Here is a 17,990-nt window from a genome sequence, read left to right on the forward strand (position 1 = left end):
GTGTCATTCCGTTCAGCGGTTCGGGCTGTAGCTGCGACAACAGATCCTATGGGAAATTGCATGGGAAAAATGCGTTTTGGGACCCCCCTTTTTTCTCAGCCCCCGCTTGACGAATCACCATGAAACTTTCAGGGTAGGAGCGGAGCGGAGCTGGCCAAAAGTTTGGAGAATTTCGCGAAGATTCATCAATCGGCGCTAAAGAAAGTCCCAATAGAATGTTTTGGATTTCCTATGGAAAATAGGTCCTAACTATAACTATCCACTGGCGACCGCCAGTAGATAATATATATATATATATAAATCTCCTGAATAAACACAGCGGAGAACATTTACGGATATAGTGTCTTGCATTCCTGAGAGTGTGCAGATTTTGAGTTTTTGAGTGTTATACATATATATAACCTACTGGCGGTCGCCAGTAGGTAGTTATAGTTAGGACCAAGTTTCCATAGGGAGAGCATTTTTTTGTTTTGCTTATAACTATGGTGTCGTTTAATGAATCTTCATGAAATTTTCCAAACAAATTATTTGTTCATATCAGCTCCTATGTATGAAGTTTGGGGGTGATTCATCAAGGGGGGGGCGAGAAACAAGGGGGGTCCCAAAACGTGTTTTCTCCATGTTAATTTCCATAGGAAACCTTTAGACAATGCTACCGGTCGAACGGGTGAACGGAATTGCCCCAAATTTGGCAGAAAGAAGGGTCTTGGTCTAGAAAGCACACTTTTGTTTATTTGGTGAAAATCCGTTCAGTAGTTTTGGAGAAATTTTGAAATTTACAGATATCGATATTTGGGAATTCTGCCATCCGATTGGCTGAGGCGTTACGAGCACAAGTTTGCTGCTTATTGGCGGTGAGCGGTGCGAGCGGTTGCAACTAGGAAGTGTTGGCTGCCATTTTGTGACTCCGTTGAAACGAGTAAGGGGGAAAAAGGGTGAAAAAAAGTAGAAAAGGGGAGGGTAGGAGCACTGTAACGTCTGTGGGGTGTTTAGGGTGTGCTATACAGGGAGTGTGAAGCGAAGTATTTAGTCCTACTGGTGTGAAAGTGCTGTTTTGCCGAGAGTAAGAGGGTGCTGAGGTGAGGTGCCGGTACACTCGGGAATGAAAGTGTGCGCCTAAACCGTGAGCTGAGTGCTGTAAACTGATGTGCTGAAGTATTTATCCCTACCGGGGTGAAAGTGCTGTTTTGTGCAGAGTGAGATGGTGCTGAGGTGAGGTGCTGGTACACTCGGGTGCCGATCACGATCCGGTAAAAAATTCCCCCGTGCGACTCGTATCGGGTCTTTTGACCGTACGAATCGTACAAGTGCCGTACGAACTGGCAATCACGATTCGCATGGTAAAAAGTCCATACGAACCGCACTGGGAATCATTCCCCACACGTCCTCGGGTCGGAAAATGTGTCCGACACGTCCTCGGACGATTTACCTTACAAACGTGAAAAACCAAGTCCGACCGAGGAATCACGATCCATCCCGTGCGTCCGAGGTTACAACCGTATGGAAAAAACACCGTCCGCACCGAACTCCTACAGCAACCATGGAGACATGTGCCCGCATACGCGCCCAACACTCCCCCCAGCCCCCGTACGTCCGACACGTACCCCCCGTATATGTATACCCCCACCCGTCTAGGTACACCCCAGTACGTTCCAGTCGAACCCCCACCCCAGTACGTGTCATAGCCCCGTCTACCTACACCCCAGTACGTTCCAGTCGTACCCCCACCCCAGTACGTGTCGTACCCCCCGTGTACCTACACCCCAGTACGTGCGAGCCACACCCCCACCCCAGTACGTGTCATAGCCCCGTCTACCCACACCCCAGTACTTTCCAGTCGTACCCCCACCCCAGTACGTGTCGTACCCCCGTGTACCTACACCCCAGTACGTGCGAGCCACACCCCCACCCCAGTACATGTCATAGCCCCGTCTACCCACTCCCCAGTACGTTCCAGTCGTACCCCCACCCCAGTACGTGTCGTACCACCGTCAATGTACACCCCCCCACCCCAGTACGTGTCGTACCACCGTCCATGTACACCCCCCCACCCCTGTACGTGTCGTACCACCGTCCATGTACACCCCCCCACCCCTGTACGTGTCATACCACCGTCCATGTACACCCCAGTACGTTCCAGTCGTACCCCCACCCCAGTACGTGTCGTACCACCGTCAATGTACACCCCCCCACCCCAGTACGTGTCGTACCACCGTCAATGTACACCCCAGTACGTTCCAGTCGTACCCCCACCCCAGTACGTGTCGTACCACCGTCAATGTACACCCCCCCACCCCAGTACGTGTCGTACCACCGTCCATGTACACCCCAGTACGTTCCAGTCGTACCCCCACCCCAGTACGTGTCGTACCACCATCAATGTACACCCCCCCACCCCAGTACGTGTCGTACCACCGTCAATGTACACCCCAGTACGTTCCAGTCGTACCCCCACCCCAGTACGTGTCGTACCACCGTCAATGTACACCCCCCCACCCCTGTACGTGTCGTACCACCGTCCATGTACACCCCAGTACGTTCCAGTCGTACCCCCACCCCAGTACGTGTCGTACCACCGTCAATGTACACCCCCCCACCCCAGTACGTGTCGTACCACCGTCAATGTCCACCCCAGTACGTTCCAGTCGTACCCCCACCCCAGTACGTGTCGTACCACCATCAATGTACACCCCCCCACCCCAGTACGTGTCGTACCACCGTCCATGTACACCCCAGTACGTTCCAGTCGTACCCCCACCCCAGTACGTGTCGTACCACCGTCAATGTACACCCCCCCACCCCAGTACGTGTCGTACCACCGTCAATGTACACCCCAGTACGTTCCAGTCGTACCCCCACCCCAGTACGTGTCGTACCACCGTCAATGTACACCCCCCCACCCCAGTACGTGTCGTACCACCGTCAATGTACACCCCAGTACGTTCCAGTCGTACCCCCACCCCAGTACGTGTCGTACCACCGTCAATGTACACCCCCCCACCCCAGTACGTGTCGTACCACCGTCCATGTACACCCCAGTACGTTCCAGTCGTACCCCCACCCCAGTACGTGTCGTACCACCGTCAATGTACACCCCCCCACCCCAGTACGTGTCGTACCACCGTCAATGTACACCCCAGTACGTTCCAGTCGTACCCCCACCCCAGTACGTGTCGTACCACCGTCAATGTACACCCCCCCACCCCAGTACGTGTCGTACCACCGTCCATGTACACTCCCCCACCCCTGTACGTGTCGTACCACCGTCAATGTACACCCCAGTACGTTCCAGTCGTACCCCCACCCCAGTACGTGTCGTACCACCGTCCATGTACACCCCCCCACCCCTGTACGTGTCGTACCACCGTCCATGTACACCCCAGTACATTCCAGTCGTACCCCCACCCCAGTACGTGTCGTACCACCGTCAATGTACACCCCCCCACCCCAGTACGTGTCGTACCACCGTCCATGTACACCCCCCCACCCCTGTACGTGTCGTACCACCGTCCATGTACACCCCAGTACGTTCCAGTCGTACCCCCACCCCAGTACGTGTCGTACCACCGTCAATGTACACCCCCCCACCCCAGTACGTGTCGTACCACCGTCCATGTACACCCCAGTACGTTCCAGTCGTACCCCCACCCCAGTACGTGTCGTACCACCGTCAATGTACACCCCCCCACCCCAGTACGTGTCGTACCACCGTCCATGTACACCCCAGTACGTTCCAGTCGTACCCCCACCCCAGTACGTGTCGTACCACCGTCCATGTACACCCCAGTACGTTCCAGTCGTACCCCCACCCCAGTACGTGTCGTACCACCGTCCATGTACACCCCCCCACCCCTGTACGTGTCGTACCACCGTCCATGTACACCCCAGTACGTTCCAGTCGTACCCCCACCCCAGTACGTTCCTGGCGCACCCCCAACACAACCTCCTAAGTACGGAGCGCACCCCATGCCCCAACATCACAACCGCATGTACGAGTCGTACAAAGCCACACACAAGGACATAATCGTACAACCAAATGGCCCATGTACACACCGTACACACGCTCAAAACGCACGTACACAACAAGGACAAAACAAAACAACACAAGAATACACCATTCGAAAGGCACACAGCCACTAAACATGGCCAACAACCACTAAAATAACACAATCACTGACCTGCAACTGTCAAAAACAAACAGAGGCCCAATACACCACCACTCCTTATAACACACCCACCCAAAATTCAAACACTGCCACACCCACCCATGGACCAATGAAAAGGGCCCACACACACAAACCATGAGCCTTTGCAACAGACCCACTGCTGCCAGACACCACAGAACCAGACTACAAGCTACACCACATCTTACACTTGCACACCTTCACACGACCACCCTCACAAACACCCTCTCATCACATTCACACACACACACAACCATCCACCCCCCCCCCAACATCCACACCCCCCCCACACCCACACCATCCCCACCCACACCCCTCACCATGCCCACTACCAAGAATCCAAAGTTCAGTCACCGAGAGTTGGAGGTCCTTGTTGATCAAATCCTCAGAGTCGAGCCACAGATCTTTGGAACATTGGTCAGAAGCACCAGCCAGGCAGCCAAAACAGCCATGTGGCAGACCATCGTCGATGCTGTGAATGCTGTTGCGGACACCAGGAGGACCAAGCAGGATTGCCAGAACAGGTGGTACGATCTGCGGAGGAGGGTCAGAGCCAAGAGACAGGAGGAACACGACCAGGCCAACGCCACCGGAGGAGGGCCCTCCCGCAGAGCCGTACAGTACCATCCCTGGGAGGAGAGGGTGATGGCCATACTGCCGGTGGAGGCAGTTGAAGGAGTAGAAGGACTCCGAGACCCGGGTGAGTACACAAACAACGCACCTCACATGGGGGGAACTGCAACCACAACCAAAATTAATAACAGGCACGCAACCACCACAAGCCATCGCATTACTCAACCACACTCCATGAGCAGGCACATGCCACTGCTGCCACCATGCCCCATGCACCCATCTGGACAATGTCAAGTCACAGGCCACAGAAGACAACAACACATGACACGGTAACCCGGATGGCGGGAGGCTGGGCACCAAGAATCACATAGTGCGACTCCAAAGCAGACAACAATGCCCTCTGCCCATATGGCCTAGGTCACAGCCAGACAAACACTGTGTCCCAACACAGGAATGACTTGCCAGCAAATGGCGGACGCCTTGCATCAACACATGGGGGTGAAGGCACTGTTTTGCACATGCCAGCAGCTAATGAACAGCCAACAGTGTGAAAAAGTGGCAGCACACACCACCACAGCAGCAGCGCACAGACACACAGCAGACACAATGGGTGCCTGGAGATCTGAAACAAACTCACATCAACAGGCCAAGGGCCACTCAAAGATCTGCTAACAGTGTGTGCCCAGGAAGCTGGGCCAAGGTGACAGAGGGTGACACACGGAGGGAGGGAGAGGGGGACACAGAGGGAGGGAGAGGGGGACTGAGAGGGAGGGAGACGGACAGAGGGAGGAGGCTGACACACAGAGGGAGGGAGAGGGGGACAGAGAGGGAGGGAGAGGGGGACAGAGAGGGAGGGAGACACAGGAAGATGGACACAGGGAGGAGGCTGACACACAGAGGGAGGGAGAGGGGGACAGAGAGGGAGGGAGAGGGGGACAGAGAAGGAGGGAGACACAGGGAGAGCAAATCAGTCCTTTGGTGTGTGGGAATGTCTGCTCGTCAGCAGGTGGACTGCGTGCATGTAGACAAGGGTGGCCAGTGCCAGAACCCCCCCTCTTCATCATGGCAAAACGCAGGGCCATGTCACAACCTGTACACGAGCACAAGGACAGCCACCTGCATCATATAAGTGTGTGGATCCACTCCATGTGCACATGTACAGTGCTACAAGGAAGGCGCAAATGCATGGCTCGCCACACATGCACACTCCACTGCTGACTGCAGTCACACTTAACGCAGCAAGTAAGACTGTGCCACGCATAGTTAAAGGGGCCAAATTGGTGCCCAAGGGACACACACATGCACAAGTGCACTGTGAGTGGAATGCAAGACAGATCCTAATTCCAAGAGGAAATGTGCCAACTTTGTAACGGATGAAACATGGATGTTGCATGGATCAAAATTAACATTTTCTCTCTCACACACAGGTCAACGTCGTGCTGCACCCCCCAACACTGGGGGGGAACACTCACAGGACCCGGATCTGCAGGAGACCGATCCCACCGGCAGCGACCACTCTCACCACTCTGCGGACGACCCCGACCGACCTGGCCCCTCTGGTGTCCAACCACCTGCAGCACCTGCGTCAGGTACAACCGTGCCAACCACCACCCCCACTCCTGCCACATCCCAGGAGACACCCAGGATCCCTGCCCCAAAACCACAATGCAGCCAGGCTCGCCAGGAGGGACACGGTGTCCCGGGCACCCAGGAGGAGGCAGGCGACAACGCCAATGCCACCCCTCAGGGGTCCCGGAGACCCGATGTGCCCACAAGTGCAGGCCAGACGCAAGTGGGCAGGGGTGGTGGGAGTGGAGGACGGCGGAGGCGCGAGCCTGACCAGTTGGCTGGGGATCCGGTATTTTCCCATGACCGTAACATCCTGGACTCATACCGGCAGGACACCACGGGCATGGCCCAGGTTGTGTCCGTCCTCGAGGGGATCAAGGTCCAGCAGGCCCAGCAACATGCGGAGCTAATAGCCTGTCTACAGGTACACCAACGGAGGATGGAGGACAGACAGGCTGAGCAAGTGACGGCGTCCCAGGGGATTCACGCTGAACTCCGTCGGATGGCCGACACCATGGCCGACCCTCCCTGTGCCAGAAGGCGGAGAACATCACCACCCACAGGGAGGGATCATGAGGAGGAGGAGGAAACATCCGACGGAGCATCCCAGACGTCGTCACGGCCTGCTGCTGAGGTTCCCCGCAGGAAGCCGGGTCGTCCACGGAAAGGACCGTGAGGGTGGCTGCTACATCACCATCTCCCAGGACACCTGGCCTGGCACCTGGCCCACTGGAGCAACAGCATCACAGCATCAAGAGACATTCTCTGCCACATGGCCCTGCTGGTCACTGGCTGACCAATGTTGACAAAGACTGTGGCATGGACTCTGAGGATTTCCAATGGCAAGGACACCAACTCCCCTACTGAACTTTGGATTCCCTAATCCCGGAAAGCCCCTCACTTTGTCCCCCCCCCCCCCAATAATAAATCACACCATTAAGAGTAGATGCCTGCTGGTAGCATTATTACCTAACATGTGTCTTGTACAGTCTAAACATGCCTGAGTCATCTGTTCACTTCAACCATCCACACCCTGGGGCCTGAGTCTGGCACAGGACACATGGGTCACAGTTTATTAGGCAAGACAGACATGGAGCACCATACACACCCGTGATGGTCAGAACCAGCTGAGGGGGTGGCCGAACAACCGTGCTGACAGACACATTGAGTACAGCAACAGTCATGCGCAGAGGTCAGGGATCCTGGCCCGTGTCCTGGGGGGCACCCAGGTATGTGTAGACAGGTGGCAGAACCATGTCCTGCAAGCTTGAGTCCGGTGGATGCTGAGAATGGGGTCATGGACAACGTTGGATGCATGGGGATGGCACATGTCACAATACCCACACAGTCATGGACATCATGCACAATACACAGTCTCAGCACACACACACAGCTTGCATCTTGCCACTCGACACATTGACACATAGCCACAATCAGGGAATACCATGCCAGACATGCAGGATGCACCGTGCCAACACACCAGCATTGACTGAGAAGAGGCACCTTGGAGGCATAGGGACACCTTTAATAGTCATGTTTTTGGGATTGCAGAGGCAACTTGAAGTACACATGAACACATCATGTGGAGTAACATGTGGCTCCAACACTGGCACCCCCCTTCTGCAGCACAAATACGTGATAGCCATGGAACTGGCACACAAGTGTCGGCTAACAGCTAAATACCCACAGCTGCTCACGGAGAGACTGCCATACACCATACATCCGCTGATGTGGAAGTCCCACGCCATGTCAAGACAATGTTAACCGTATGTGTCCGAGGGCAGTGTCACACACATTGATGCCTTCATCACAATCCACTATCCCATCACTGATGACTGACAACCAGGCAGCCCATCTATTCAGGTGTACCCAGCTGCATGTCGTGTCCCATGGGGATGCCACATGCCTGCAGAGGAACCAAACCCCGACCGGGGCAGTGTGCACACATCGTGAACAACTGCCACACCCAATACACCCCAGATGCATCCCTTACCCCATGGAGACTTCCAAACGTGTCCGTGCCTGTAACGCTGAGTCAGCCCACGATGCCATGTCCATGAGGAATAGCAGTGCCACAACAATGCAACCAGAAGACGGCATGCGCAGGTACCTGGGGAAGAGAGACACACAAGAAGTCAGCCACAAAAAGCACAGCCACTTGCATGTGCATTGACTCGACACATGTATGGATGACAACATGCTAGGTCACAATTATGAGTGGGGAAATACTACCATCACTGCCACCATCACTCCAGTGACACACCCACACACACCTCTGACTCACGTGCCATACATGCAGGTGGAGACACGCATCACAACACATGCCACACGGGGACCAAGGCGTGCACACTCAGACACTGGTACTCACCACTAAGCAAAGAAGTCGTGTATGAGCCGAGTCCGGATGTCCTCTTGCGGCTCCACATCCTCCACATCACTAGCCCCATTGCCAAGCCCTTCGTCCTCCACGGGTGGATGGTCCTCGTTATGTTGATTCAGGATGAGTGGCACAGCTCTTTCAACTGCCATGTTGTGCAGCATGCAGCAGACCATGAAGATCTTGCAAACCTTTGCCGGGGCATATGGGAGTGCGCCGCCGGTCTTGTGGAGGCACCGGAATCGGCTCTTCAGCATGCCAAACGTCCTCTCTATCACTCGCCTTGTCCGGCCATGGGCGGTGTTGTAGCGGAGCTGGGCCGGCGTGATGGGGTTGCGGAGAGGTGTCAGCAGCCAAGGCATGTTGGGATAGCCAGCGTCCCCTAAATGGAAAGCACATGGATATCGTTAGAACTGGCGAAGCGGTCGTGCTGCTCGGCCAAACAGAATACAGGACAGACAGACTGTACCCACCAACAACACATGCCCGTTCGTTGCGCAGCTGCATCATCATATCAGGCATCCCGCTACGCCTCATGATGTAGGCATCGTGTGCTGATCCTGGGAAACGAGCACAGACATGTGAAATCACCATGTTGGACAGACACACCACAAGGGCATTGATGGAGTGGTAGTGCTTCCGATTGCGGTACGCCACCTCCCGTGCGTGTGGTGGTACCAAACCTACATGTGTCCCATCTATGGACCCAATGACATGGGGCATCCCTCCCAGGGCATAGAATCCACGCTTGACCTCAGTCATCTGTTCAGGGGTTGGGAACTTGATGAAGTCATCCAGGTGAATCAACATGGCCTCCAAGAAATCATGCAGCACACCGCTGAACATGCTCTGGGACATGCCACCAACATGAGCTATGGTATTTTGGAAGGTACCCGTGGCAAGGAAATGTAGGGCAGCCATTACCTTCAGCTGGGGTGTCAGTGCCGTAGGATACCTGTGCTGCGGTTGCAGGTGTGGTGCCAGTCTCGCCGTCAGCTCCAGAATCAACGGTTGGGTGAAGCGGTAGAGCCGGATCCTGTCATTCTCCTGCATGGTGGCCAAGTCTGGAATTCTTCGGGCAACAGGAGGCGCTCTGCAGTAATTTGGAAGTGACAAGGAAGAGTGAGTGCACTACGAGAACAACTCATGTCTACTGAGCACATGTAAATCTGGCAATACACACATGCCACATAGGGAGTCAGGCATGTGCTACATGCCCAGGACACGTATGGATGCAAGGTGACACTCCTTCCAAGACCCAGCTACACACGGTGATTGAGAACCTCCCCATGCCACGCCATGGAAATAGCTGTGTCCCAGTGCAAGTGCACTGCCCGACGCAAGACAGGAGTGACATACACCCACACATCAGCAGAAGTGTGATGCCGATTGCAGAGACTGGTAGCGGAACACTTGAGCCACAGGTCACATGACATTACACTAGTCCAGCCCACACACCTTGCCATGAAGGTGCACATGTCATGACTCACCACACATTCCTTGTGAGTTTGCTGACATGGCCTTGTCACGCTACTCCGTGTCCCATGCATACATGTGCACCTCACATCCGATAACACATGTGGCATGGTGTTGGGAACAGTGTGCAATGACAATCTACACACAGCCACATGTTGGTTGCTGCAACGGCTGCAGCTTTTGAGGGTGCTACAACATCAACCTGATGTAAATCCCGGACACATATATGGCATAGTCACATTGTGCACTGTGGATAGTGACAAGTCATGTGTCATGACCCCTGTACCGGGCATCATGGGACACTTCCGTGTGTTGGTGTCCGTGCCATGCCAGTGACGCTCACCCCAAGTGCGCAGTCCCACATGCACACATGTCAAAGGAGTCAAGGGCTTGCCTGGCACACATTGCACCCTCACACAGTACACATGTACACATCTCATCATACATCTGGTGCCGTCTCCACTCAGGAGGCATGTTCCACATCACAGCCTGTGACACCTGTGCCCCACACATGTAGTAATGCACAGACGATGCCTTGATGTCCATTCCTGGACAAGTATGTCCATCCATGGACAAGTATGTCCGCCCTATTCCTACATGTGTGTCGCCTATCACCACAGTGATGTGTAAAAACCGCCGTACTGCTGCTGAGAGGGCCTGTGCATGTTCCCAAATCACTGTGGGAGTGCTGCCGTATGTGTACCCATCGTGATGGCGAGCGTACATGCGAGTGTACGGTCCGTACCACTACGGGTACGCATACGCGTGCAGACCCATAGTGATAGTGAGCGTAGATGCGTGTGTACGGCCCTATCACTATGGGTCTGCACGCGTATGTGTACCCGTAGTGGTACGGACCGTACACTAGCATCTACGCTCACTATCACTATGGGTCTGCACGCGTATGCGTACCCGTAGTGGTACGGACCGTACACTCGCATCTACGCTCACTATCACTATGGGTCTGCACGCGTATGCGTACCCGTAGTGGTACGGACCGTACACTCGCATCTACGCTCACTATCACTATGGGTCTGCACGCGTATGCGTACCCGTAGTGGTACGGACCGTACACTAGCATCTACGCTCACTATCACTATGGGTCTGCACGCGTATGCGTACCCGTAGTGGTACGGACCGTACACTAGCATCTACGCTCACTATCACTATGGGTCTGCACGCGTATGCGTACCCGTAGTGGTACGGACCGTACACTCGCATCTACGCTCACTATCACTATGGGTCTGCACGCGTATGCGTACCCGTAGTGGTACGGACCGTACACTAGCATCTACGCTCACTATCACTATGGGTCTGCACGCGTATGCGTACCCGTAGTGGTACGGACCGTACACTCGCATCTACGCTCACTATCACTATGGGTCTGCACGTGTATGCGTACTCGTAGTGATAGTGAGCGTAGATGCGAGTGACCGGTCCGTACCACTACGGGTACGCATACGCGTGCAGACCCATAGTGATGGAGAGCGTAGGCATGCATGTACGGGCCGTTGCCATGCATTTGGGGTGCCCTAGGGCCCCCAAACGCACCGTACCTGTGTGTGATGCTCCAAATTACATAGGGGACAAGTATTAAGGCCTACATGCATGCTGGTTGTCATGGAGACCAAGTTCAAATTTCGAAATTGGTCTGGAAGGTGCACAACAGAAGTCAGTTGGAATTCTTCTACTTTGTTGCAATGTGTTTGTGGGGCTGACATCATGCAGGAGAATGAAACCGATAGAGAACCCACAGACTGCTAGGTTTGAAGGGATTGGTGGAAACATAGGATGCAAATGTGAGTGACCAATCACTCTGTACTCCTGTGCATGAGACTGGGCAGAAGGGCACATATAAGGCAGCCAGGTCCCATGAGGGAGCACTTGCCTGCACATCTTTGCATTCGTCGACCCAACTGCTGCTACTGATTCCCTGGAACCATGTCAAGGGCTGTGGAGAGGACACAGCCATTCACCCTGGAGGAGAACATGGCTCTGCTGGATGTGATCCTCCCACAGTACTCCATGCTGTATGGGCGACCAGGGTATCAGGTGAGTGCATAGGCCACTGCCACAGACTGTCCCTATGTTGTGACTGTGACTTCTGCCATTGCGTCCAGGTGTAACACACATGCCATGTACTGTCGGGGGGGTCCCAGGGGGGGGTGCCTGATGTCTCCCAGCAGTGCCCTGAGACAGGAGGGGTGGGGGACTATCACTCACAGCAGTGCCCTGAGACAGGAGGGGTGGGGGCCTATCACTCACAGCAGTGCCCTGAGACAGGAGGGGTGGGGGCCTATCACTCACAGCAGTGCCCTGAGACAGGAGGGGTGGGGGCCTATCACTCACAGCAGTGCCCTGAGACAGGAGGGGTGGGTGTGATGCACAGTGTGAGCCTTGATCATTGATTGTGACATTGCCATCATTCCACCTGTGTACCCACTGTGGCACGTACTGCTTTTTCCCTCACCAGGGGATGATGTCCCTATGACAAAGGTGCAATGCGTTGGCTGCATGACATGCCTTGTTGTAACCAGCTAATTTGTACCCATATGTCTCTCTGTGACATGTGGCTGGTGTATTGATGTGGTGTCACTTGTTCCTCCTCACAGGTAGGCGCCACTGCCAAGGAGCAGATCTGGCTGACCGCCGTCAGTGCCGTGAGGGGTGTGGATGGTCGGAGGCGGAGCCTGCCCCAGGTGAGGAAACGCTGGCAGGATATCCGGTGCTGGACGCGGAGGATTGCACGGCTCCTGCTGGGGGACTCACCTGAGAGCCACAAGAACCGCGGCCGCCGCCGTCTGAGCCACCTCCACAGGCGTGTGCTGCCGGTGGTCTTTCCAGACCTGGAGAGGCGCTTACAGGCGATGCAGCAGCCGGAAGGGGGTAGGTACATGTGTGTTTGTTGTGTGTCACCGGCATTTGTAAGGGCACAGTAGCATGAATTGACTGGCAGGGTTTAAAGGTGCTGTGCAGATCCTGTTTGCCCCAGTATAGCGCTGCGCCCCTGCCACCCTTCCCCTCCTTTCAATGTGTTCCCTGGTCTGTGTGTAGTCACTCCTTCACAAGGTAATGTAGGCTGGCGCTTTGTCCACGGGAACAATGACTGTAGCATCATGTGTGGGGGTGGTGTGTAACAGGTTGTGGGACCTTGCCTGTGCACTGTCAAGTTCACTGCATGTGGGTTCCATGTCAGTTGGCACTGATGCTGACTCCAGACATGGGAGTTGGTCTCTCATGTGTCATGCCTTCCAGCGCGCATGTCCTATGTAGTGGCCTGTGACATGATGTGCATGAGTGTGCGATACACATAGTGCAGGGATGGTGACGTGTGTTGCAGTCATTACCATTCAGTAGCATGTAGTTGCGTGCCCACTACTGTCCCCTGGGGCACCTTTTCCTCAGTGGTGTATGTGTCATCATAAACGTGGCCAATCTCAGTGTCTACAGCGTAGGTTGTGCTCTGTGCCATTGTCCCCTGTCACCATGTCTATAGACGTGCTATTTTGTACAGGTGTCCACTGTGCAGCCTGACCTGATTGTCCTTCTTCATACTCACAGTTGCCAGTGCCTGTGTGTCTTGTTATACTCATCTGAGGATGGGCACTGGTACCTCATTATTTGTACAGGCGCACCTTGGCTGTTTGGTGTCCAATCTTGCTTTTTGCCTGCCCCTGTATGTATCACCCAGACTATGAGATGTTGGTGCCACCTGTGTCTCAACAATTTGCCTCGTGTAGGGTCTTGTTGGGGCGGGCAATGCCTATGTGTTAAATCCTGATTTCTACTTGCTGGGTCTGGGCAGTGTGTGATGTGTCTGGACACACACGCAATGTGCAGTGACCGAGTCATGTTGTGCATGTTTTCAGCATTACCTATGCAGCATGTGTCTCAAGTTCATGGATATGGTCCCTGGTCATCGGTATTTTCGCCAACGCTGTGTGGTGCAGATGCAGTGCTGGATTGTCCCCAGGGCCTGGGTGCTATGTCAGACTCCGTTTCCTGTGTTTAGCTATTGTCTCATGCTCTCCATGGATTTTCAGTGGCATGGTGGCTCAACCAACTGTGTGTTTCATGCCCTACATCGGTACCCTGTTCAGTAGATGTTAGGGATCTTCCTCTTCAGGCCATGCAATGTTACCTATGTAGATTGGACTCATGTGACAGATGTGTACAGGTGTCTGATTAATTTCTGTCTCTCCACCCTGCCCACAGCATCGTCGGGGGACACAGAGGGAGACATGGACACAGACCAGGCGGAGGGACCGAGCACCAGTGCCAGCCGTGACATCGGGTCTGGCACATCGAGTGGGACAGAGGCGGAGGAGAGTGTGGCCGAGGACCTGTCGACTGGCACATCAGACTACGAAGCTGACAGGTCCGAGGACGATGTCTCCGAGTGGGCGGAGGCTGCACCAGCAGCTGACAGCGGAACAACACCTCGCACCGCCCCCTCAGTTTCCACCAGCCGCCTCCCACTTGCTCGTGTCCCTTCCCAGCGTGCCCGGTCACAGCATGTCTCCTTCCTGCCAGGCACCGCACCCCCTGCCCCTGTCTCCACTGCTGCCGCCAATGCAGAGTCTGTGGACATCCAGCGGCAACTGCAGGTTGGTCAGGCTGCGATCCTTAATGTCCTCCATGCCCACGGCAAAACCCTCACCAACATCGAGGCTTTCTTGGAGGGCATTCATTCATCGCAGGCTGACCAACGCAACTTGCTGAGGTCCATAGACTCCACACTGACTGCAGCAGTGGGTCTCCTGCAGCGCGACCTCCCCCCACCTACCCCTGCCCCATCCACACTTCCCACTCCCATGCCTGTCCCACGTACACCCAGACGTCGGCATGCACCCACATCAACGGACACGGGCACCACACCAGCAGGGAAGGTCCACCGCACTCCTCCTGACACGCACACACAGGGTGAGGTAGGCACACCCACTGGGTCGGGGGGCAAACGTGTGACACGCAGCCATAGTGGGAGTCCGCATTCTACCCAGTCCACTCCCTCCAAATCCCCTCCCCTCAGCTCTCCTGGCCACATCTCCCCCAAGGACTCCTTCATGGCCGCTCTGTCCCTGAGCCCCACAGTTACACCACCACGCAAGCGGTCAAGGAGGTCCCCGGGCAGGGTGGTTGAGTCTCCCCCCCTGTCTCCACCCTCCCCCGGTGGCGCTGCGACCCATCCCTCTGACCCCCCCCCCTCCTTGGGGCCTGAGGTCCCTTCGGGTGCAGGGGACTCCCTGGATGACCTTGCAAAGGTGTGTAGTGCCATCCTGGCCTCCGCCTTTGGCACTGACCCACCCCCTGTGGTGGAGTCCTCCATCCCTGCACCCACAACGCCGCCCCTTTGCCCTGATGTCCCTGCGGTGCCTGTTGCTTCCCCCCCCCCTGATGCCCTCACCAGTGTGGAAGACGATGCCATTTGACTGTGCAGGCAAGGTAGGGGACACGCATCCCACTGTGTCCCCCATCCAGCTGAGAATCATTGACTGCCCTATGGGCTTTGTGAAGATTGAACTGCCTGCGATCCACGGACATTGTGCTCATGCTGAATAAAGCTTAATTTTGTTTTCATTATCACACTACTGCTATGCTGGTATTGGTGTTGGTGGGGCTGCTACATGGTTTTGGGTGGTGTGTAAGGGTTTGGGTGTGTGGGATATGTAGTAGTGTACTGCTCATTGGTGGGACCCTGTGATCTGTGTGCCATCACAAGGTGTTGGCTAACTTTCTTTGTTCATGTAAGCAGTTACTGCATGGTGCACTTGTCCCAGGGTGTATTCCTTCCTCTGTGTACCCAGCTTTCTTCCCTGCAGGGTGTTCCCAATGTTTAGCGCAGAGCTGTGTCTACATGAGCTGTGTGTGTGACGGAGCCCTTCTACTTTGGCCATGCATGCAGGGCCATGTCTCCACCTGCAACAATCGTGGCATCCTTGGTGATCACTGTACTTGTGTGTGGAGTCTGTTGACATGAGTTCATGGGGACATGTTCCCTTGTAGCCAGTATGCATGTGGATAATTCTGGCCTCACACACATGTGTTACACCCCTCCTGTCTCAGGGCACTGCTGGGAGGACTCCACACCCACCCCTCCTGTCTCAGGGCACTGCTGGGAGTGATAGGCACCCACCCCTCCTGTCTCAGGGCACTGCTGGGAGGACTCTGCACACACCCCTCCTGTCTCAGGGCACTGCTGGGAGTGATAGGCACCCACCCCTCCTGTCTCAGGGCACTGCTGGGAGGACTCTGCACACACCCCTCCTGTCTCAGGGCACTGCTGGGAGGACTCTGCACACACCCCTCCTGTCTCAGGGCACTGCTGGGAGGACTCTGCACACACCCCTCCTGTCTCAGGGCACTGCTGGGAGTGATAGGCCCCCACCCCTCCTGTCTCAGGGCACTGCTGGGAGGACTCCACACCCACCCCTCCTGTCTCAGGGCACTGCTGGGAGGACTCTGCACACACCCCTCCTGTCTCAGGGCACTGCTGGGAGGACTCTGCACCCACCCCTCCTGTCTCAGGGCACTGCTGGGAGTGATAGGCACCCACCCCTCCTGTCTCAGGGCACTGCTGGGAGGACTCTGCACACACCCCTCCTGTCTCAGGGCACTGCTGGGAGGACTCTGCACACACCCCTCCTGTCTCAGGAAACTGCTGGGAGTGATAGGCCCCCACCCCTCCTGTCTCAGGGCACTGCTGGGTGGACTCTGCACACACACCTCCGATTTCATGATATGTACGCTTGGCACATACACGGTGGGGGTACGCTCAATGCATTCGAGGTGAGGGTACGAGTCTACTGACACTGGTGTGGTGGGGGTACGCTCCTTGCATTCGCGGGTGGGGGTACGGGTCGTACTTACACTGTTGGGCTGGGGGGTATGCTCCTTGCATTCGCGGGTGGGGGTACGGGTCGTACTTACGCTGTTGGGCTGGGGGGTACGCTCCTTGCATTCGCGGGTGGGGGTACGGGTCGTACTTACGCTGTTGGGCTGGGGGTACGCTCCTTGCATTCGCGGGTGGGGGTACGGGTCGTACTTACACTGTTGGGCTGGGGGGTACGCTCCTTGCATTCGCGGGTGAGGGTACGGGTTGAACTTACGCTGTTGGGCTGGGGGGTACGCTCCTTGCATTCGCGGGTGGGGGTACGGGTCGTACTTACGCTGTTGGGCTGGGGGGTACGCTCCTTGCATTCGCGGGTGGGGGTACGGGTCGTACTTACACTGTTGGGCTGGGGGGTACGCTCCTTGCATTCGCGGGTGAGGGTACGGGTTGAACTTACGCTGTTGGGCTGGGGGGTACGCTCCTTGCATTCGCGGGTGGGGGTACGGGTCGTACTTACACTGTTGGGGTGGGGGTACGGTCCGTGAGTCCGCGGGTGGGGGTTCGAGTCGTACTTACACTGTTGGCATGGGGGGTATGCTCCATGCATACGCGGGTGAGGGTACGGGTCGAACTTACATTGTTGGGGTGGGGGTACGGTCCGTGAGTCCGCGGGTGGGGGTTCGAGTCGTACTTACACTGTTGGCATGGGGGGTACGCTCCATGCATACGCGGGTGAGGGTACGGGTCGAACTTACACTGTTGGGCTGGGGGGTACGCTCCTTGCATACGCGGGTGGGGGTACGGGTCGTACTTGCACTGTTGGCATGGGGGGTACGCTCCATGCATACGCGGGTGGGGGTACGGGTCGTACTTGCACTGTTGGGCTGGGGGGTACGCTCCTTGCATACGGGGTGGGGGTAGGGTCCGTACATATCCGTCCCCACGCTATGTGATGTTTGTGCGGCCCGTACCCAGGCCTTTG

The sequence above is a fragment of the Triturus cristatus genome, chromosome 10 (genome assembly GCF_964204655.1).
Source record: "Triturus cristatus chromosome 10, aTriCri1.1, whole genome shotgun sequence".
NCBI classification, from domain to species: Eukaryota; Metazoa; Chordata; class Amphibia; order Caudata; family Salamandridae; genus Triturus; species Triturus cristatus.